We start from the raw sequence: 25,300 nt of genomic DNA on the forward strand, positions 1-25,300 counted from the left end.
CACGTAAATTTAGAATTTCGGTATTTTACATGAGAGAGCATACTGAGTTGGTGTATATACTCCAAAACAGAGTAGAATAGGCCATTGTATATGTTTTCTGACAGATTATATTCAAAGCAATTTTGTTTTTAACATTGGGGTGCCTAGATAATATTTAGATATTTTCGATTCGGGTGAAATTAGAATTAGTGTATTTTACATGAGAGAGCATACTGAGTGGTTGTATATACTTCAAGAAAAAGTAGAATAAGGCATTGTATATTTTTTCTAACAGACTATATTGAGAGCCGTTTTCTTTTATCTATGGGGCCCTAGATATTATTTAGATTTTTTTCGATTCGCGTAAAATAATAATTTCGGTAATTTACATGAGAGAGCATATTGTGTTGATGTATGTACTACAAAACAGAGTAGAAAAGGGCATTGTATATTTTTTATGACAGATTATATTCAGAGCAATTTTGCTTTTTTACATTGGGGTGCCTAGATAATATTTATATTTTTTTCGATTCGCTTAAATATCGAATTTCTGTATTTTACATGAGAGAGCATATGCAGTTGGTGTATATACTCTAAAATAGAGTAAAAAAGGGCATTGTATGTTTCTTCTGACAGATTATATTCAGAGCAATTTTGTTTTTAACATTGGGGTGCCTAGGTAATATTTAGATTTTTTCGATTCGGGTAAAATTAGTATTTCGGTATTTTACATAAGAGAGCATACTGAGTTGATGTATATACTTTAAAACAGAGGAGAATAAGGCATTGTATAGTTTTTCTAAAAGACTATTTTCAGAGCCATTTTCTTTTAACGTTGCGGCGCCTAGATATTATTTAGATTTTTTTCGATTCGCGCAAAATTCGAATTTTTGTATTTTACATGGGAGAGCATATTGCGTTGGTGTATATACTCCAAAACAGGGTAAAAAAGGGCATTGTATATTTTTTCTGACAGATTATATTGTAGCAATTTTTTTTTTAATATTGGGATGCCTAGATAATATTTAGTTTTTTTTCGATTTGTGTAAATTTAGAATTTTGGTATTTTATATGAGAGAGCATACTGAGTTGGTGTATATATTCCAAAATAGAGTAGAATAAGGCATTGTTTATTTTTTCTAACAGACTATATTCAGAGCCATTTTCTTTTAACTTTGGGTCACCTAGATATTATTTAGATTTTATTCGATTCACGTAAAATAAGAATTTCGGTATTTTACATGAAAGAGCATATTAAATTGGTGTATATACCACAAAACAGAGTAGAAAAGAGCATTGTATATTTTTTCTGACAGATTATATTCAGAGTAATTTTTCTTTTAACATTGGGGTGCCTCGATAATATTTAGATTTTTTTCAATTCACTTAAATATAGAATTTCGGTATTTTAGCTGAGAGAGCATACTGAGTTGGTTTATATACTCCAAAGCAGAGAAGAATAAGGCATTGTATATTTTTTCTAACAGAGTATATTCTAAGCCATTTTTTTTTAACTTGTGGGTGCCTAGATATTATTTAGATTTTTTCAATTCGTGTAAAAGTAGAATTTCGGTATTTTACATGAGAGAGCATATTGAGTTGGTGTACATACTACAAAAAAGAGTAGAAAAGGGCATTGTATATTTTTTCTGACAGAGTATATTCAGAGCAATTTTTCTATTAACATTGGGGTGCCTAGATAATATTTAGATTTTTTTGATTCGCTGAAATATAAAATTTCAGTATTTTACATGAGAGAGCATATGGAGTTGGTGTATATACTCCAAAACAGAGTAGAATAGGACATTGTATATTTTATCTGACAGATTATATTCACACCAATTTTGTTTTTAACATTGGGGTGCCGAGATAATATTTAGATTTTTTTCGATTCGCTTAAATATAGAATTTCTGTATTTTACATGAGAGAGCATATGGATTTGGTGTATATACTTTAAAACAGAGTAGAATAGGGCATTTTATATTTTTTCTGACAGATTGTATCCAGAGCAATTTTGTTTTCAACATTGGGGTGCCTAGATAATATTTAGATTTTTTTTTGATTGACCTAAATTTAGAATTTCGGTATTTTACATGAGAGAGCATACTGAGTTGGTGTATATAATTCATAACAGAGTAGAATAAGGCATTGTATATTATTTCTAAAAGACTGTATTCAGAGCCATTTTCTTTTAAATTTGGGGCAACTAGATATTATTTAGATTTTATTCAATTCACGCAAAATTAGAATTTCGGTATTTTACATGAGAGAGAATATTGAGTTCGTGTATATACTTCAAAACAGAGTAGAAAAGGGCATTGTATATTTTTTCTGACAGATTATATTCAGAGCAATTTTTCTTTTAACACTGGGGTGCCTAGATAATATTTAGATTTTTTTGATTCGGGCAAATTTTGAATTTTGATACATTACAGGAAAGAGCATACTGAGTTGGTGTATATACTCCAAAACAGAGTAGAATAAGGCATTGTATATTTTTTCTAACAGACTATATTCAGAGCCATTTTCTTTTAACTTTGGGGTCCCTACATATTATTTAGTTTTTTTTCGATTCGTGGAAAATAAGAATTTCTGTATTTTACATGAGAGAGCATACTGAGTTGGTGTATATACTCCAAAAGAGAGTAGAATATAACATTGTATATTTTTTCTGACAGATTATATTCAAAGCAATAATAATATTTAGATCTTTTTCGATTTGCTTAAATATAGAATTTCTGTATTTTACATGAGAGACCATATTGAGTTGGTGTAAATACTCCAAAACCGAGTCGAAAACGGAATTGTATATTTTTTCTGAAAGATTATATTCAAAGCAATTTTGTTATTAACATTGGGGCGCCTAAGTGATATTTAGATTTTTTCAATTCGGGTAAAATTAGAATTTCTGTATTTTACATGAGAGAGCATACTGAGTGGGTGTATATACTTCAAGAAAAAGTAGAATAAGTCATTGTATATTTTTTCTAACAGACTATATTGAGAGCCGTTTTCTTTTATTTTTGGGGCCCTAGATATTATTTAGATTTTTTTCGATTCGCGTAAAATAAGAATTTTGGTAATTTACATGAGAGAGCGTATTGTGTTGGTGTATGTGCTACAAAACGGAGTAGAAAAGGGCATTGTGTATTTTTTCTGACAGATTATATTCAGAGCAATTTCGCTTTTTTACATTGGGGTGCCTAGATAATATTTAGATTTTTTTCGATTCGCTTAAATATAGAATTTCTGTATTTTACCTTAGAGAGCATATTGAGTTGGTGTATATACTCCACAACAGAGTAGAAAAGGGCATTCTATATTTTTTCTGACACATTACCTTCAGAGCAATTTTTCTTTTAACAATGGGGTGCCTAAGATAATATTTAGATATTTCGATTCGGGTAGAAATAGAATTTCTGTATTTTAAATGAGAGAGCATATTGAGTTGGTGTATATACTCCAAAACAGAGTAGAAAAGGGCAATGTATATTTTTTCTGACAGATTATATTAAGAACAATTTTGCTTTTAACATTGGGGTGCCTAAATTATATTTAGATTTTTTTTTCAATTCGCTTAAATATAGAATTTCTATATTTTACATGAGAGAGCAAATGGAGTTGCTGTATATACTCCAATACAGATTAGAAAAAGGCATTGTATATAGAATTTCTGTATTTTACATGAGAGAGCATATGGAGTTGGTGAATATACGCCAAAACATAGTAGAATAAGGCATTGTATAATTTTTCTGACAGATAATATTCAGAGCAATTTTTTATTATCATTGGGATGCCTAGATATTATTTAGATTTTTTTCGATTCTCATAAAATTAGAATTTGGGTATTTTACATGAGAGAGCATATTGAGTTGGTGTATATACTCCAATACAGAGTAGAAAAGGGCACTGTATATTTTTTATGAGAGATTATATTCAGAGCAATTTTACTTTTAACATTGTGGTGCCTAGAAAACATTTAGATTTCTTTCGTTTCCCATAAAATTAGAATTTCAATATATTACATGAGAGAGAACACTGAGTTGGTGTATATAATCGAAAACAGAGTAGAATAGGGCATTTTATTTTTTTTTCACAGATTATATTCAGAGCAATTTTGTTTTTAACATTGGCGTGCCTAGATTATATTTAGATTTTTTCGATTAGGGTAAAATTATAATTTCTGTATTTTACATTAGAGGGCATATGGAGTTGGTGTATATACTCCAAAACAGAGTAGAATAGGGCATTGTATATTTTTTCTGACAGATTATATTCAGAGCAATTTTGTTTTTAACATTGGGGTGCCTTGATAATATTTAGATTGTTTTTGATTCACTTAAATATAGAAATGCTGTATTTTACATGGGAGAGCATATGGAGTTGGTGTATATACTCCAAAACAGAGTAGAAAATGGCATTGTATATTTTGTCAGACAGATTATATTCAGAGCAATTTTGCTTTTAACATTGAGGTGGCTAGATAATATTTAGATTTTTTTCGATTCACTTAAATATTGAATATCTGTATTTAACATGAGAGAGCATATGGAGTTGGTGTATATACTCCCAAACAGAGACGAATAGGGCATTGTATATTTTTTCTGACAGATTATATTCAGAGCAATTTTGTTTTTAACATTGGGGTGCCTAGATAATATTTAGATTTTTTTCGATTTGGTTAAATATATATTTTCTGTATTTTACAAGAAGGAGCATATAAAGTTGGTGTATATTCTCCAAAACATAATAGAATACGGCATTGTATGTTTCGTCAGACAGATTATATTCAGAGAAATTTTGCTTTTAACATTTGGGTGCCTAGATAATATTTAGATTATTTTCGAATCACGTAAAATTAGAATTTCGGTATTTTACATGAGAGAGCATGTTGAGTTGGTGTATATATTCCAAAACAGAGTAAAATAAGGCATTTTATATTTTTTCTAACAAAATATATTCAGAGCCATTTTCTTTTAACTTAGGCGCACCTAGATATTATTTAAATTTATTTTGATTCACGTAAAATTAGAATTTTGGTATCATCCATGAGGGAGCATATTGATTTGGTGTATATAATCCAAAACAGAGTAGAAAAGGGCATTGTATATTTTTGCTGACAGAGTATATTCAGAGCAATTTTGCTTTTATTATTGGGGTGCCTAGATAATATTTAGATATTTTTCGATGCGCTTAAATATAGAATTTCTGTATTTAACTTGAGAGAGCATATGGAGTTAGTGTGTATACTCCAAAACAGAGAAGAATAGGGCATTGTATATTTTTGTGGACACTATATATTCAGAGCAATTTTTTTTTAATTTTGGGGTGCCTAGATAATATATAGGTTTTGTTGATTCGGGTAAAATTAGAATATCTTTATTTTACACGAGATAGCACACTGAGTTCGTGTATATACTCCAAAACATAGTACAATAAGGCATTGTATATTTATTCTAAGAGACTATATTCAGAGCCATTTTCTTTTAACTTTGGGGTGCCTAGATATTATTTAGATTTTTTTCAATTAGCGTAAAATTAGAATTTGGGTATTTTACATGAGAGAGCATATTGAGTTGGTGTATATTCTCCAATACAGAGTAGAATAGGGCATTGTATATTTTTTCTGACATATTATATTCAGAGCAATTTTGTTTTTAACATTGGGGTGCCAAGATAATATTTAGATTATTTTCGGTTCGCTTAAATATAGAATTTCTGTATTTTACCTGAGAGAGTATAAGGAGTTAGTGTATATAATCCAAAGCAGCGTAGAATAGGGCATTGTATATTTTTTCTGACAGATTATATTCAGAGCAATTTTGTTTTTAGCATTGTGGTGCCTAGATAATATTTAGATTTTTTTCGATTCACTTAAATATAGAATTTCTGTATTTTACATGAGAGAGCATATGTGGTTAGTGTATATATTCCAAAACAGAGTAGTAAAAAGCATTGTATATTTTTTCTGACAGATTATATTCAGAGCAAATTTGTTTTTAACATTGGGGTGCCTAGATAATATTTATATATTTTTGATTCTGGTAAAATTAAAATTTCTGTATTTTACATGTGAGAGCATATTGAGTTGGTTTATATACTACAAAAAAGAGTAGAAAACGGCATTGTATATTTTGTCAGACAGATCATATTCAGAGAAATTTTGCTTTAAACATTGGGGTGCCTAGATAATATTTAGATTTTTTTCGAATCACGTAAAATTAGAATTTCGGTATTTTACATGAGAGAGTATGTTGAGTTGGTGTATATATTTCAAAACAGAATAGAATAAGGCATTTTATAATTTTTCTAACAGAATATATTCAGAGCCATTTTCTTTTAACTTTGGCGCGCCTAGATATTATTTAAATTTTTTTTAATTCGCGTAAAATTAGAATTTTGGTATCTTCCATGAGGGAGCATATTGATTTGCTGTATGTACTCCAAAAAGGAGTAGAAAAGGGCATTGTATATTTTTTCTGACAGATTATATTCAGAGCAATTTTGTTTTTAACATTGGGGTACCTAGACAATATTTAGATTTTTTCGATTCGGGTAAAATTAGAATTTCTGTATTTTACATGTGAGAGCATATTGAGTTGGTGTATATACTACAAAAAAGAGTAGAAAACGGCATTGTATATTTTGTCAGACAGATTATATTCAGAGCAATTTTGCTTTTATCATTAAGGTGCCTAGATAATATTTAGATTTTTTTCGATGCACTTAAATATAGAATTTCTGTATTTAACCTGAGAGAGCATATGGAGTTAGTGTGTATACTCCAAAACAGAAAAGAATAGGGCATTGTATATTTTTTCTGACAGATTATATTCAGATCAATTTTGTTTTTAACATTGGGGTTTCTATATAATATATAGATTTTTTCGATTTGCTTTAATATAGAATATCTGTATTTTAAACTAGAGAGCATATGGAGTTGGTGTATATACTCCAAAACAGAGTATAAAAAAGCATTGTATAATTTTTTTGACACTATATATTCAGAGCAATTTTGTTTTTAATATTGGGGTTTCTAGGTAATACTTAGATTTTGTCGATTCGGGTAAAATTATAATTTCTTTATTTTACCCGAGGAAGCAAACTGAGTTGCTGTATATATTCCAAAACATAGTAGAATAAGGCATTGTATATTTATTCTAACAGACTGTATTCAGAGCCATTTTCCTTTAACTTACAAGCACCTAGATATTATTTAGATTTTTTTCGATTCGCATTAAATTAGAATTTGTGTATTTTACATGAGAGAGCATATTGAGTTGGTGTATATTCTCCAATACAAAGCAGAAAAGGGCATTGTATATTTTTTATGACAGATTATATTCAGAGCAATTTTGTTGTTAACATTGGGTGCCTAGATAATATTTAGATTTTTTCGATTTGGGTAAAATTAGAATTTCTGTATTTCAAAATAGAGAGCATACTGAGTTGTTGTATATACTCCAAAACAGAGTAGAATAAGGCATTGGATATTTTTTGTAACAGACTATATTCAAATCCATTTTCTTTTATCTTTGGGGTGCCTAGATAGTATTTAGATATTTATCAATTCACGTAAAATTAGAATTTCGGTATTTTACATAAGAGGGCATACTGAGTTGGAGTATATACTCCAAAACAGTGTAGAATAAGGCATTGTATATTTTTTTCTGACAGAGTATATTCAGAGTAATTTCGTTTTTAACATTGGACTGCCTAGATCATATTTAGATTATTTCCATTCGGGTAAAATTAGAATTTCTGTATTTTACATGAGAGAGCCTACGGAGTTGATGTATATACTCCAAAACAGAGTAGAATAAGGTATTGTATATTTTATCTAACAGACTATATTAAGAGCCATTTATTTTAACTGTGGGGCGCCTAGATATTATTTAGACTCTTTTCGATTTGCGTAAAATTAGAATTTTGTTATTTTACCTGAGAGTATATTTAGTTGGTTTATATACTGCAAAACAGAGTAGAAAAGGGCATTGTATATTTTTTATGACAGATTATATTCAGAGCAATTGTACTTTTAACTTTGGGGTGCCTAGATAATATTTAGATTTTTCTCGATACAGGTAAAATTAGAATTTCGGTATTTTACATAAGAGAGCATATTGAGTTGGTGTATATACTCCAAGACAGAGTAGAAAAGGGCATTGTATATTTTGCCAGACAGATTATATTCAGAGCAATTTTGCTTTTAACATTGGTGTGCCTAGATAATATTTAGATTTTTTTCGATTCGCTTAAAAATAGAATTTCTGAGAGAGCATATAAAGTTGGTTTATATTCCCCAAAACAGAGTAGAATACAACATTGTTTATTTTTTCTGACAGATTATATTTAGAGAAATTTTGTTTTTAACATTGCCGTGCCTAGATAATATTAAGATTTTTTCGATTCAAGTAAAATTAGAATTTCTGTATTTTACATGTGAGAGCATGTTGCGTTGGTGTATATACTACAAAAAAGAGTGGAAAACGGCATTGTATATTTTGTCAGACAGACTATATTCAGAGAAATTTTGCTTTTAACATTGGGGTGCCTAGATAATATTTAAATTTTTTTCGATTCACCTAAATATAGAATTTCTGTATTTTACATGAGAGAGCATATGGAGTTGGTGTATATACTCCAAAACAGAGTAGAAAAGGGCATTGTATATTTTGTCTGACAGATTATATTCAGAGCAATTTTGTTTTTAACATTGCGGTGTCTAGATAATATTTAGATTTTTTCGATTCTGGTAAAATTAGAATTTCTGTATTTTACATGAGAGAGCATACTGAGTTCGTGTATATACTCCAAAACATAGTAGAATAAGGAATTGTATATTTATTCTAAGACACTATATTCAGAGCCATTTTCTTTTAACTTTGGGGCACCTAGATATTATTTAGATTTCTTTCAATTCGCGGAAAATTAGAATTTGGGTATTTTACATGAGAGAGCATATTGAGTTGGTGTATATTCTCCAATACAAAGTAGAAAAGGGTATTGTATATTTTTTATGACAGATTATATTCAGAGCAATTTTGTTTTTAACATTGGGGTGCCAAGATAATATTTAGATTTTTTTCGGTTCGCTTAAATATAGAATTTCTGTATTTTACATGAGAGAGTAAAAGTAGTTTGTGTATATAATCCAAAGCAGCGTAGAATAGGGCATTGTATATTTTTTCTGACTGATGATATTCAGAGAAATTTTGTTTTTAACCTTGAGGTGCCTAGATAATATTTAGAATTTTTTCGATTCACTTAAATATGGAATTTTGGTGTTTTACATGAGAGAGCATATGGAGTTGGTGTATATACCCCAAAACAGAGTAGAAAAAAGCATTGTATATTTTTTCTGACAGATTATATTCAGAGCATTTTTGTTTTTAACATTGGGGTGCCTAGATAATATTTAGATTTTTTTCGTTTCGCTTAAATATAGAATTTCTGTATTTTACATGAGAGAGCATATGGAGTTGGTTTATATATTTTAAAACAGAGTAGAATAGGGCATTGTATATTTTTTCTGACAGATTATATTCAGAGCAATTTTGTTTTTAACATTGAGGTGCCTAGATAATATTTAGATTTTTTCGATTCTGGTAAAATTTGAATTTCTGTATTTTACATGAGAGAGCATACTGAGTTGGTGTATTTACTCCAAAACAGAGTAGAATAAGGCATTGTATATTTTTTCTAACAGACTATATTCAGAGCCATTTTCTTTCAACTTTGGGGCGCCTAGATATTATTTAGATTTTTTTCGATTCTCGTAAAATTAGAATTTGGGTATTTTACATGAGAGAGCATATTGAGTTGGTGTATATACTCCAATACAGAGTAGAGAAAAGCACTGTATATTTTTTATGACAGATTATATTCAGAGCAGTTTTGCTTTTAACATTGTGGTGCCTAGGAAACATTTAGATTTAGATTTTTTTCGATTCCTGTAAAATTAGAATTTCGTTATATTACATGAGAAAGAATACTGAGTTGGTGTATATAATCGAAAACAGAGTAGAATAGGGCATTTTATATTTTTTTGACAGATTATATTCACAGCAATTTTGTTTTTAACATTGGGGTGCCTAGAGTATATTTAGATCTTTTCGATTTGGGTGAAATTATAATTTCTGTATTTTACATGAGAGAGCATATGGAGTTGGTGTATATACTCCAAAACAGAGTAGAATAGGGCATTGTATATTTTTTCTGACATTATATTCAGAGCAACTTTGTTTTTAACATTGGGGTGCCTTGATAATATTTAGATTGTTTTCGATTCGCTTAAATATAGAATTTCCGTATTTTACATGAGAGAGCATATGGAGTTGGTGTATATACTCCAAAACAGAGTAGAAAAGGGCATTGTATATTTTGCCAGACAGATTATATTCAGAGCAATTTTGCTTTTAACATTGGGGTGCCTAGATAATATTTAGATTTTTTTCGATTTGCTTAAATATTTTACATCTGTATTTAACATGAGAGAGCATATGGAGTTGGTGTATATACTCCAAAACAGAGAAGAATAGGGCATTGTATATTTTTTCTGACAGATTATATTCAGAGCAATTTTGTTTTTAACATTGAGGTGCCTAGATAATATTTAGATTTTTTCGATTCTGGTAAAATTTGAATTTCTGTATTTTACATGAGAGAGCATACTGGGTTGGTGTATTTACTCCAAAACAGAGTAGAATAAGGCATTGTATATTTTTTCTAACAGACTATATTCAGAGCCATATTCTTTTAACTTTGAGGAGCCTAGATATTATTTAGATTTTTTTCGATTGGTGTAAAATTAGAATTTCGGTATTTTACATGAGCGAGCATACTGATTTGGTTCATATACTACAAAACAGAGTAGAAAAGGGCATTGTATATTTTTTCTGACAGCTTACATTCAGATCAATTTTGCTTTTAAAATTGGGGTGCCTCGATAGTATTTAGATTTTTTTCCATTTGCTTCAATATACAATTTCTGTATTTTACATGAGAGAGCATATGGAGTTGGTGTATATAATCTAAAACAGAGTAGAATAGGGCATTGTATATTTTCTCTGAGAGGTTATATTCAGACCAATTTTGTTTTTAACATTGGGGTAGCTAAATAATATTTAGACTTTTTCGATTCGGGTAATATTAGAAATTCTCTATTTTACATGAGAGAGCATACTGAGTTGGTGTATATACTCCAAAACTCAGTAGAATAAGGCATTGTATATTTTCTCTAACAGACTATATTCAGAGCCATTTTCTTTTAACGTTGGGACGCCTAGATATTATTTAGATTTTTTTCGATACACGTAAAATTAGAATTTTGGTATTTTACATGAAAGAGCATATGGAGTTGGTGTATATACTCGAAAACAGAGTAGAGTAGGGCATTGTATATTTTCTCGGACAGATTATATTCAGAGCAATTTTTTTTTTATCATTGGTGTGCCTAGATTATATTTAGATTATTTTCGATTCACTTAAATATAGAATTTTTGTATATTACATGAGAGAGCATATGGAGTTGGTGTATGTACTCCAAAACAGAGTAGAAAAGGGCATTGTATATTTTTTCTGACAGATTATACTCAGAGCAATTTTTCTTTCAAACTGGGGTGCCTAGATAATATTTAGATTTTTTTCGATTCGCATAACATTAGAATTTCCGTATTTTACATGAGAGAGGATATTGAGTAGGTGTATATACTCCAAAACAAAGTAGAAAGGGCATTGTATATTTTTTCGGACAGATTGTATTCAGAGTAATTTTGTTTTTAACTTTGGGATGCTTAGGAAATATTTAGATTTTTGTAGATTCGCCTAAATATAGAATTTCTCTATTTTACATGAGATAGCATATGGCGTTAAGCTATATACTCCAAAACAGAGTAGAATAGGGCATTGTATATTTTTTCTGAAAGATTATATTCAGAGAAATTTTGCTTTTAACATTGAAGTGCCTAGATAATATTTAGGATTATTTCGATTTGCTTAAATAGAGAATTTCTGTATTTTACATGAGAGAGTATATGTAGTTGCTGTATATACTCCAAAAAAGAGTACAATAGGGTATTGTATATTTTTTATGAGAAATGATATTCAGTGCAATTTTCTTTTTAACATTGGGGTGCCTAAATAATATTTAGATTATTTTGATTCGCTTAAATATAGAATTTCTTTATTTTACAAGAGAGCACATGGAGTTGGTGTATTTTCTCCAAAAAAAAGTAGAATTGGGTATTGTATATTTCTTCTGACAGATTATATTCAGAGCAATTTTGTTTTTAACATTGGGGTGCCTAGATTAAATTTAGATTTTTTCGATTTGGGTAAAATTAGAATTTCTGGATTTTACATGAGAGAGCATACTGAGTGGGTGTATATACTCCGAAACACTGTAGAATAAGGCATTGTATATTTTTTCTTACAGACTATATTCAGAGCCATTTTCTTTTAACTTTGTGGTGCATAAATATTATTTAGATCTATTTCGATTCGCGTAAAATTAGAATTTCGGTATTTTCCATGAGAGCGCATATTGAGTTGGTGCATATAGTACAAAACAGAGTAGAAAAGGGCATTGTATATTTATTCTGACAGAATATATTTAGAGCAATTTTGCTTTTTACATTGGGGTGCCTAGATAATATTTAGATTTTTTCGATTTGCTTAAATATAGAATTTCTGTATTTTACAGGACAGAGCATATGGAGTTGGTGTATTTACTCCAAAACAGAGTAGAATAAGGCACTGTATATTTTTTTTGACAGATTATATTCAGAGCCATTTTGTTTTTAACATTGGGGTGCCTAGAGTATATTTAGATTTTTTCGATTTGCTTAAATATAGAATTTCTGTATTTTAGAGGACAGAGCATATGGAGTTGGTGTATATACTCCAAAACAGAGTAGAATAGGGCATTGTATATTTTTTCCGACAGATTATGTTAAGAGCAAATTTGTTTTTAACATTGGGGTGCCTAGATTATATTTAGATTATTTTCGAATCACTTAAATATAGAATTTTTGTATTTTACATGAGAGAGCATATGGGGTTGGTGTATGTACTCCAAAACAGAGTAGATAAGGGCATTGTATATTTTTTCTGACAGATTATATTCAGAGCAATTTTTCTTTTAAACTGGGGTGCCTAGATAATATTTAGATTTTTTTCGATTCGCGTAAGAATAGAATTTCGGTATTTTACATGAGAGAACATAGGGAGTTGGTGTATATACTCCAAAACAAAGTAGAATAAGGCGTTGTATGTTTTTTTAACAGACTATATTCAGAGCCATTTTCTTTTAACTTTGGGCGCCTAGATATTATTTAGATTTTTTTCGATTCGCGCAAAATTAAAATTTCGGAATTTTACATGAGAGAGCATATTGAGTTGATATATATACTACAAAACAGAGTAAAAAAGTTCACTGTATATTTTTTCTGACAGATTATATTCAGAGCAATTTTTCTTTTAACATTCGGGTGCCTAGATTATATTTAAATCTATGTCGATTCATGTAAAATTAGAATTTCGGTATTTCACATGAGAGAGCATAATGAGTTGGGGTATATACTCCAAAACAGAGTAGAATAAGGCATTGTATATTTTTTCTGACAGATTATATTGAGAGCAATTTTGCTTTTAACATTGGGGTGCCTAGATTATATTTAGATTTTTGTCGATTCGCTTAAATATAGAATTTCTGTATTTTACATGAGAGAGCATATGGAGTTGGTGTATTTACTCCAAAACAGAGTAGAATAAGGCACTGTATATTTTTTCTGACAGATTATATTCAGAGCAATTTTGTTTTTAACATTGGGGTGCCTAGAGTATATTTAGATTTTTACGATTTGGGTAGCATTAGAATCTGTATTTTACATGAGAGAGCATACTGAGTTGGTGTATATACTCCAAAACAGAGTAGAATAAGGCATTGTATATTTTTTCTAACAAACTATATTCAGAGCCATTTTCTTTTCACTTTGGGGCGCCTAGATATTATTTAGATTTTTTTTGATTCACTTAAATTTCGAATTTCGGTATTTTACATCAGAGAGTATACTGAGATGGTATATATACTCCAAAACAGCATATAATAAGGCATTGTATATTTTTTATGACAGCGTATATTCAGAGAAATTTTGCTTTTAACATTAAGGTGCCTAGATAATATTTAGATTTTTTTCGATTCGGTTAAATATAGAATTTCTGTATTTTACATGAGAGAGCATATGGAGGTGGTGTATATACTCCAACACAGAGTAGAATAAGTCATTGTATATTTTTTCTGACAGATTTTGTTCAGAGTAATTTTGTTTTTAATATTCAGGTGCCTAGATCATATTTAGATTTTTTCGATTCGGGTAAAATTGGAATTACTGTATTTTACATGAGAGAGCATATGGGGTTGGTGTATATACTCCAATAAAGAGTAGAATAAAGCATTGTATATTTTTTCTGACAGATTATATTCAGAGCAATTTTGTTTTTAACATTGGGGTGCCTAGATAATATTTAGATTTTTTCAATTCGGGTAAAATTAGAATTTCTGTATTTTACATGAGAGAGCATACTTTGTTGGTTTATATACTCCAAAACAGAGTAGAATAAGGCACTGTGTATTTTTTCTAACAGATTATAATCAGAGCCATATTCTTTTATCTTCCGGGCGCCTAGATATTACTTAGATTTTTTTCGATTTGCGAAAAATTAGAATTTCGTTATTTAAAATGGGAGAGCATACTGAGATGGTGTATATACTCCAAACCAGAGTAGAATAAGGCAATGTATATTTCTTTAAAAGACTATATTCAGAGAAATTTTCTTTTAACGTTGGGGCGCCTAGGTATTATTTAGATTTATTTCGGTTCGCGTAAAATTAGAATTTCGGTATTTTACATAAGAGAGCATATTGAGTTGGTGTATATACTCCAAGACAGAGTAGAATAGGGCATTGTATATTTTCCGTAACAGATTATATTCAGAGCAATTTTGTTTTTAACATTGGGGTGCCTAGATAATATTTAGATTATTTTTGATTCTCTTAAATATAAAATTTCTGTATTTTACATGAGAGAGCATATGGAGTTGGTGTATGTACTCCAAAACAGAGTAGAAAAGGGCATTGTATATTTTTTCTGACAGACTATATTCAGAGAAAATTTGCTTTTAACACTGGGTTGCCTAGATAATATTTAGATTTTTTTCGATTCACGTAAAATAAGAGTTTCGTTATTTTACATGAGAGAGCATATGGAGTTGGTGTATGTAATCCAAAACAGAGTAGAATAAGGCATTGTATATTTTTTCTAACAGGCTATATTCAGAGCCATTTTTGTTTAACTTTGGGGTGCCTAGATATTACTTAGATTTTTTTCGATTCACGTAAAATTAGAATTTCGATACTTTACATGAGAGAGCCTTTTGAGTTGGTGTATATACTACAAAACATAGTAGAAAAGGGCATTGTATATTTTTTCTGACAGATTATATTCAGAGCTATTTTTCTTTTAAAGTTGGGGTGCCTAGATAATATTTAGATTCTTTTCGATTCACTTAAATATAGAGTTTTTGTATATTACATGAGAGTACATATCAAGTTTTTGTATATACTCCAAAACAGAGTAGAATAGGGCATGGTATAATTTTTCTTACAGACTATACACAGAGCAATATTGTTTTTATCATTGGGGTGCCTAGATAATATATAGATTTTTTCGACTCGGGTAAAATTAGAATTTCTGCATTTTACATGAGAGAGCACACTGAGTTGGTGTATATACTCCAAAACAGAGTAGAATATGGCAGTGTATATTTTTTCTAACAGACTATATTCAGAGCCATTTTCTTTTTACTTTTGGGTGCCTAGATATTATTTAGATTTTTTTCAATTTGCGTACAATTAGAATTTTGGTATTTTACATCAGAGAGCATACTGAGTTGGTGTATATACTCTAAAACACAGTAGAATAAGGCATTGTATATTTTTTCTGACAGCGTATATTCAGAGCAATTTTGCTTTTAACATTAAGGTGCCTACATAATATTTAGATTTTTTTCGATTCGCTTAAATATAGAATTTCAGTATTTTACATGAGAGAGCATATGGAGTTGGTGTATATAGTCCAAAGCAGAGTAGAATAGCGTATTGTATATCTTTTCTGACAGATTATATTCAGAGCAATTTTGTTTTTAACATTGGGGTGCCTAGATCATATTTAGATTTTTTCGATTCGGGTAAAATTAGAATTTCGGTATTTCCCCTGAGAGAGCATACTGAGTTGGTGTATATAATCCAAAACTAAGTAGAATAAGGCATTGTATATTTTTTCTAACAGTCTACATGCAGAGTCATTTTCTTTTAACTTTGGGGCACCTAGATATTATTTGGATTTTTTTCAATTCCCGTTAACATAGAATTTCGGTATTTTACATGAGAGAGCATACTCATTTGGTGTATATACTCCAAAACGGAGTAGAATACGGCATTGTATATTTTTTCTAACAGACTATACTCAGAGCCATTTTCTTTTAACTTTGGGGCGCCTAGATATTATTTAGATTTTTTTCGATTCACGTAAAATTAGAATTTCGGTATTTTACGTGAGAGAGCATATTGAGTTGGTGTATATGCTCCAAAACAGAGTAGAATAGGGCACTGTATATTTTTTCTGACAGCGTATATTCAGAGCAATTTTGCTTTTAACATTGGGGTGCCTAGAGTATATTTAGATTTTTTAGATTTGGGTAGCATTAGAATTTGTATTTTATATGAGAGAGCATACTGAGTTTTTGTATATACACCAAAACAGAGTATAATAAGGCATTGTATATTTTTTCTAACAGTCTACATACAGAGTCATTTTCTTTTAACTTTGGGGCACCTAGATATTATTTAGATTTTTTTCAATTCCCGTTAAAATAGAATTTCGGTATTTTACATGAGAGAGCATACTGATTTGGTGTATATTCTCCAAAACGGAGTAGAATATGGCATGGTATATTTTTTGTAACAGACTATACTCAGAGCCATTTTTTTTTAACTTTGGGGCGCCTAGATATTATTTAGATTTTTTTCGATTCATGTAAAATTAGAATTTCCGTATTTTACGTGAGAGAGCATATTGAGTTGGTGTATATGCTCCAAAACAGAGTAGAATAGGGCACTGTATATTTTTTCTGACAGCGTATATTCAGAGCAATTTTGCTTTTAACATTGGGGTGCCTAGAGTATATTTAGATTTTTTCGATTTGGGTAGCCTTAGTATCTGTATTTTACATGAGAGAGCATATTGAGTTGGTGTATATACACGAAAACAGAGTAGAATAAGGCATTGTATATTTTTTCTAACAGACTATATTCAGAGCCATTTTCTTTTAACTTTGGGGCGCCTAGATATTATTTAGATTTTTTTCGATTCACGTAAATTTCAAATTTCGGTATTTTACATCAGAGAGCATACTGAGTTGTTGTATATACTCCAAAACAGAGTAGAATAAGGCATTGTATATTTTTTCTGACAGCGTATATTCAGAGCAATTTTGCTTTTAACATTAAGGTGCCTAGATAATATTTAGATTTTTTTCGATTTGCTTAAATATAGAATTTCAGTATTTTACATGAGAGAGCATATGGAGTTGGTGTATATAGTCCAAAGCAGAGTAGTATAGCGTATTGTATATTTTTTCTGACAGATGATATTCACAGCAATTTTGTTTTTAACATTGGGGTGCCTAGATCGTATTTAGATTTTTTCGATTCGGGTAAAATTAAAATTTCGGTATTTTACATGAGAGAGCATACTGAGTTGGGGTATATACTCCAAAAAAGAGTAGAAATAGGCATTGTATATTTTTTCTTAGAGACTATATTCAGAGACGGTTTCTTTTAATTTTGGGGCACCTAGATAATACTTAGATTTTTTCGATTCACGTAAAATTAGAATTTCCGTATTTTACATGAGAGAACATATTGAGTTGGTGTATATACTCCAAAACAGAGTAGAAAAGGACATTGTATATTTTTTCTGAAAGAGTATATTCAGAGCAATTTTACTTTTATTATTCAGTTGCCTAGATAATATTTAGATTTTTTTCGATTCACGTAAAATTAGAATTTCTGTAGTTTACATGAGAGAGCATACTGAGTTGGTGTATATACTCCAAAACAGAGTAGAATAAGGCATTGTGTATTTTTTCTAAGAGACTATATTCAGAGCCATTTTCTTTTAATTTTGGGGCGCCTAGATATTATTTAGTTATTTTTCGATTCACGTAAATGTAGAATTCCCTTATTTTTCATGAGAGAGCATATAGAGTTGGTGTATATACTCCAAACCAGAGTAAAAAGGGGCGTTGTATATTTTTTCTGACAGATTATATTCAGAGCAATTTTGCTTTTAACATTGGGGTGCCTAGATAGTATTTAGATTTTTTTCGATTTGCTTCATTATAGAATTTTTTTATTTTACATGAGAGAGCACATGGAGTTGGTGTATATAATCCAAAATAGATTAGAATAGGGCATGGTATATTTGTTCTGACAGATTATATTCAGAGCAATTTTGTTTTTAACATTGGGGTGCCTAGATGATATTTAGATTTTTTCGATTCGGGTAAATGTAAAATTTTTGTATTTTACATGAGAGAGCAACGTGTGTTGCTGTATATACCCCAAATCAAAGTAGAATAAGGCATTGTAAATTTTGTCTAACAGACTATATTCAGAGCCATTTTCTTTTAACTTTGGGGCGCCTAGATATTATTTAGATTTTTTTCGATTTGCGTAAAATTAGAATTTTGGTATTTTTCATAAGAGAGCATATGTAGTTGTTGTATATACTCCAAAACAGAGTAGAATAGGTCATTGTATATTTTCCCTGACAGATTATATTCAGAGAAATTCTGTTTTTAACATTGGGGTACCTAAATAATATTTAGATTTTTTCGATTCGGGTAATATTAGAATTTCTCTATTTTACATGAGAGAGCATACTGAGTTGGTGTATATACTCCAAAACTCAGTAGAATAAGGCATTGTATATTTTTTCTGACAGAGTATCTTCAGAGCCATTTTCTTTTAACTTTTGGGCCCCTAGATATTATTTAGATTTTCTTCGATTCGCGGAAAATTTGAATTTCGGTATTTTACAAGAGAGAGCATATTGAGTTGGTGTATATACAACAAAACATAGTAGAAAAGACAATTATATACTTTTTCTGATAGATTATATTCAGCGCAATTTTGCTTTTAACATCGGGGTGCCTAGATAATATTTAGATTTTTTTCGATTCTGTTAAATATAGAATTTCCGTATTTTACGTGAGAGAGAATATGGAGTTGGCGTATATACTCCAAAACAGTGTAGAATAGGGCATTGTATATTTTTTCTGACAGATTATATTCAGAGCAACTTTGTTTTTAACATTGGTGTGCCTAGATTATATTTAGATTTTTTCGATTCGGGAAAAATTTGAATTTCTGTATTTTACATGAGAGAACATAGGGAGTTGGTGTATATACTCCAAAATAGAGTAGAATAAGGCGTTGTACGTTTTTTCTAACAGACTATATTCAGAGCCATTTTCTTTTAACTTTAGGCGCCTAGATATTATTTAGATTTTTTTCGATTTGCGCAAAATTAGAATTTCGGAATTTTACATGAGAGAGCATATTGAGTTGGTGTATATACTACAAAACAGAGTAGAAAAGGGCATTGTATATTTTTTCTGACAGATTATATTCAGAGCAATTTTTCTTTTAACATTCGGATGCCTAGATAATATTTAAATTTTTTTCGATTCACGTAAATTTAGAATTTCGGTATTTTACATGAGAGAGCATAATGAGTTGGTGTATATACTCTAAAACAGAGTAGAATAAGGCTTTGTATATTTTTTATGACAGATTATATTCAGAGCAATTTTGCTTTTAACATTGGGATGCCTAGATTATACTTAGATTTTTGTCGATTCGCTTAAATATAGAATTTCTGTGTTTTACATGAGAGAGCATATGGAGTTGGTGTATACACTCCAAAACAGAGTAGAATAGGGCACTGTATATTTTTTCTGACAGATTATATTCAGAGCCATTTTTTTTAACATTGGGGTGCCTAGAGTATATTTAGATTTTTTCGATTTGGGTAGCATTAGAATCTGTATTTTACATGAGAGAGCATACTGAGTTGGCGTATATACTTTAAAACAGAGTAGAATAAGGCATTGTATATTTTTTCTAACAAACTATATTCAGAGCCATTTTCTTTTCACTTTGGGGCGCCTAGATATTTTTTAGATTTTTTTCGATTCACGTAAATTTCGAATTTCGGTATTTTACATCAGAGAGTATACTGAGTTGGTATATATACTCCAAAACAGAGTATAATAAGGCATTGTATATTTTTTATGACAGCGTGTATTCAGAGCTATTTTGCTTTTAACATTAAGGTGCCTAGATAAAATGTAGATTTTTTTCGATTCGCTTAAATATAGAATTTCTCTATTTTACATGATAGAGCATATGGAGGTGGTGTATATACTCCAACACAGAGTAGAATAAGTCATTGTATATTTTTTCTGACAGATTTTGTTCAGAGCAATTTTGTTTTTAATATTCAGGTGCCTAGATCATATTTAGATTATTTCGATTCGGGTAAAATTAGAATTTTTGTATTTTACATGAGAGAGCATACGGAGTCGCTTTATATACTCCAAAACAGGGTAGAATAATGTATTGTATATTCTACCTAACAGACTATATTCAGACCCATTTTCTTTTAGCTGTGAGACGCCTAGATATTATTTAGATTTTTTTCGATTCGCGTAAAATTAGAATTGTGGTAGTTTACATGAGAGAGCATACTGAGTTGGGATATATACTCCAAAAAAGAGTAGAAATAGGTATTGTATATTTTTTCTTAGAGACTATATTCAGAGACGGTTTCTTTTAATTTTGGGGCACCTAGATAATACTTAGATATTTTCGATTCACGTAAAATTAGAATTTCCGTATTTTACATGAGAGAACATATTGAGTTGGTGTATATACTCCAAAACAGAGTAGAAAAACACATTGTATATTTTTCTGACAGATTATATTCAGAGCAATTTTACTTTTATTATTCGGTTGCCTAGATAATATTTAGATTATTTTCGATTCACGTAAAATTAGAATTTCGGTATTTTACATGAGAGAGCATACTGAGTTGGTGTATATACTCCAAAACAGAGTAGAGTAAGGCATTGTATATTTATTCTGACAGATTATATTCAGAATAATTTTGCTATTAACATTAAGGTGCCTAGATAAAATGTAGATTTTTTTCGATTCGCTTAAATATAGAATTTCTGTATTTTACATGAGAGAGCCTATGGAGGTGGTGTATATACTCCAACACAGAGTAGAATAGGGCATTGTATATTTTTTCTGACAGATTTTGTTGAGAGCAATTTTGTTTTTAATATTGGGTTGCCTAGATCATATTTAGATATTTTTGATTCGGGTAAAATTAGTATTTCTCTATTTTACATGAGAGAGCATACGGAGTTGTTGTATATACTCCAAAACAGAGTAGAATAAGGTATTGTATATTTTATCTAACAGACTATATTCAGAGCCATTTTCTTTTAGTTGTGGGACGCCTTGATATTATTTAGATTTTTTTCGATTCGCGTAAAATTAGAATTTCGGTATTTTACATGAGAGAGCATATTTAGTTGGTGTATATAATGCCAAACATAGTAGAAAAGGGCATTGTATATTTTTTATGACAGATTATATTCAGAGCAATTTTCCTTTTTACATTGGGGTGCCTAGATAATATTTAGATTTTTTTCGATTCGCATAAAATTAGAATTTTGGTAGTTGACATGAGAGAGCATATTGAATTTGTGTATATACTCCAAAACAGAGTAGAAAAGGGCATTGTATATTTTTTCTGACAGATTATATTCACAGCAATTTTGGTTTTATCATTGGGGTGCCTAGATAATATTTAGATTTTTTCCATTTGCATAAAATTAGAATTTCCTTATTTTCTCTGAGAGAGCATACTGAGTTGTTGTATATAATCCAAAACTAAGTAGAATAATGCATTGTATATATTTTATAACAGTCTACATACAGAGCCATTTTCTTTTAACTTTGGGGCACCTAGATATTATTTAGATTTTTTTCGATTCACATTAAAATAGAATTTCTGTATTTTACATGAGAGAGCATACTGAGTTGGTGTATATGCTCCAAAACGGAGTAGAATAAGGCATTGTATATTTTTTCTAACAGTCTACATACAGAGCCATTTTCTTTTAACTTTGGGGGACCTAGATATTATTTCGATTTTTTTCGATTCACGTTAAAATAGAATTTCTGTATTTTACATGAGAGAGCATACTGAGTTGGTGTATATACTCCAAAACGGAGTAGAATAAGGCATTGTATATTTTTTCTAACAGTCTACATACAGGGCCATTTTCTTTTAACTTTTGGGCGCCTAGATATTATTTAGATTTTTTTCAATTCGCATAAAATTAGAATTTCGGTATTTTACATGAGAGAGCATATTGAGTTGGTGTATATACAACAAAACAGAGTAGAAAAGAGCATTTTATATTTTTGCTGACAGACAATATTCAGAACAGTTTTGCTTTTAACATTGGGGTGCCTAGATATTATTTAGATTTTTTTCGATTCGCTTAAATATAGAATATCTCTGTTTTACCTGAGAGAGCATAAAGAGTTGGTGTATATACTCCAAAACAGAGTAGAATAAGGCATTGTATATTTTTTCTTACAGACTATATTCAGAGCCATTTTCTTTTAACTTTGGGGCGCCTAGACATTTTTTAGATTTTTTTCGATTTGCATAAAATTAGAATCTCAGTATTTTACATGAGAGAGCATATTGAGTTGGTGTATATACACCAAAACAGAGTAGAAAAGGGCATGTAAATTTTTTTTCACAGATTATATTCAGAGCAATTTTGCTTTTAACATTGGAGTACCTGGATAATATTTAGATTTTTTCCATTCGCTTAAATATAGAATTTCTGTATTTTATATGAGAGAGCATATTGTGTTCTTTTATATACTCTAAGAAAGAGTAGAATAGGCCATTGTGTATTTTTTCAGACAGATTATATTCAGAGTAATTTTATTTTTAACATTGGGGTGGCTAGATAATATTTAGATTTTTTAAATTTGGGTAAAATAAGAATTTCTGTATTTTACATGAGAGAGCATACTGAGTTGGTGTATATACTCCAAAACAGAGTAGAATAAGGCATTGTATATTTTTTCTAAGAGACTATATTCAGAGCCATTTTCTTTTAATTTTGGGGCGCCTAGATATTATTTAGTTATTTTTCGATTCACGTAAATGTAGAATTCCGTTATTTTTCATGAGAGAGCATATAGAGTTGGTGTATATACTCCAAACCAGAGTAAAAAAGGGCATTGTATATTTTTTCTGACAGATTATATTCAGAGCAATTTTGCTTTTAACATTCGGGTGGCTAGATAGTATTTAGATTTTTTTCGATTCGCTTCATTATAGAATTTTTTTATTTTACATGAGAGAGCACATGGAGTTGGTGTATATACTGCAAAACAGAGTAGAATAGGGCATTGAATATTTTCTCTGACAGATTATATTCAGAGCAATTTTGCTTTTAACATTGAGGTGCCTATATAAAATTTAATTTTTTTTCGATTTGCGTAAATTTAGAATTTTTGTATTTTACATGAGGGAGCATATTAAGTTGGTGTCTATACTTTACAACAGAGTAGAAAGAGCATTGTAGATTTTTTCTGAGAGATTATATTCAGAGCAATTTTGCTATTAATATTGTGGTGCCTAGATAATATTTAGATTATTTTTGATTCACGTAAAATTAGAATTTCTGTATTTTACATCAGAGAGCATATTGAGTTGGTGTATATACTCCAAACAGAGTAGAAAAAGGCATTGTATATTTTTTCTGACAGATGCTATTCAGTGCAATTTTGCTTTTAAGATTGGGGTGCCTAGATAATATTTAGATTCTTTTATATTGGCGTAAATCTATAATTTCCTTACTTTGCATGAGAGAGCCTATTTATTTGGTGGATATACTCCAAGAAAGAGTAAAAAAGGGCATTGTATATTTTCTCTTACACACTATATTATGTGCAATTTTGCTTTTGACGGTGGTGTACATAGGAAATATTTATATTTTTTGTAACCGCGTAAATTGAGAATTTAAATATTTTACATGAGAGAGCTTATTGATATGGTGTATATACTCCCAAACAGTGTAGAAAAGGGCATTGTATATTTTTTCTGACAGACTATATTCTGAGAAATTTTGCTTTTTTCCTTGGTGTACCTAGATAATATTTAGATTTCTTTCGATTTGTGTAAAGTTAGAATTTCTGCATTTTACATGAGAGAGCCTATTGAGTTGGTGTATGTACTCCAAACAGAGTAGAAAAGGGCATTGTATATTTTTTATGACAGATTATATTCAGAACAATTTTGCTTTTATCAATGGGGTGCCTAGATTATATTTACATTTTTTTCGATTTACGTAAATTTAGATTTTCTGTATTTTACATGAGAGAGCATATTGAGTTGGTATATATACTCCAAAACAGAGTAGAAGAAGGCATTGTATATTTTTTCTGACAGATTTTATTCAGAGAAATTTTGATTTTAACATTGGGGTCCCTAGATAAAATTTATATTTTTTTGATTCCCGTAATATTAGAATTTCGGTATTTTACATGAGACAGCATATTGATTTGGTGTATATACTCCAAAACAGAGTAGAAAAGGGTATTGTGTATTTTTTCTGACAGATGATATTCAGTGCATTTGTTCTTTTAACATTGGGGTGCCTAGATAATATTTAGATTTTTTTCTATTTGCGTAAATTTAGAATTTCGGTATTTTGCATGAGAGAGCCTATTGATTTGGTGTATATACTCCAAGAAAGAGTAAGAAAGGGCATTGTATATTTTCTCTTACACATTATATTATGTGCAATTTTGCTTTTAACGTTGGTGTACATAGAAAATATTTATATTTTTTGTAACCACGTAAATTGAGAATTTATATATTTTACATGATTGAGCTTATTGATATGGTGTATATACTCCAAAACAGAGTAGAAAAGGGCATTGTATATTTTTTGGAACAGATTTTCTTTAGAGCAATTTTGCTTTTAACATTGTGGTACATAGATAATATTTATATATTTTTTTATCCGGTAAATTTAGAATTTTAATATTTTACATGAGAGAGCGTATTGATTTGGTGTATATACTCC

The sequence above is a fragment of the Callithrix jacchus genome, chromosome 4 (assembly GCF_049354715.1).
Source record: "Callithrix jacchus isolate 240 chromosome 4, calJac240_pri, whole genome shotgun sequence".
Lineage (NCBI taxonomy): Eukaryota > Metazoa > Chordata > Mammalia > Primates > Cebidae > Callithrix > Callithrix jacchus.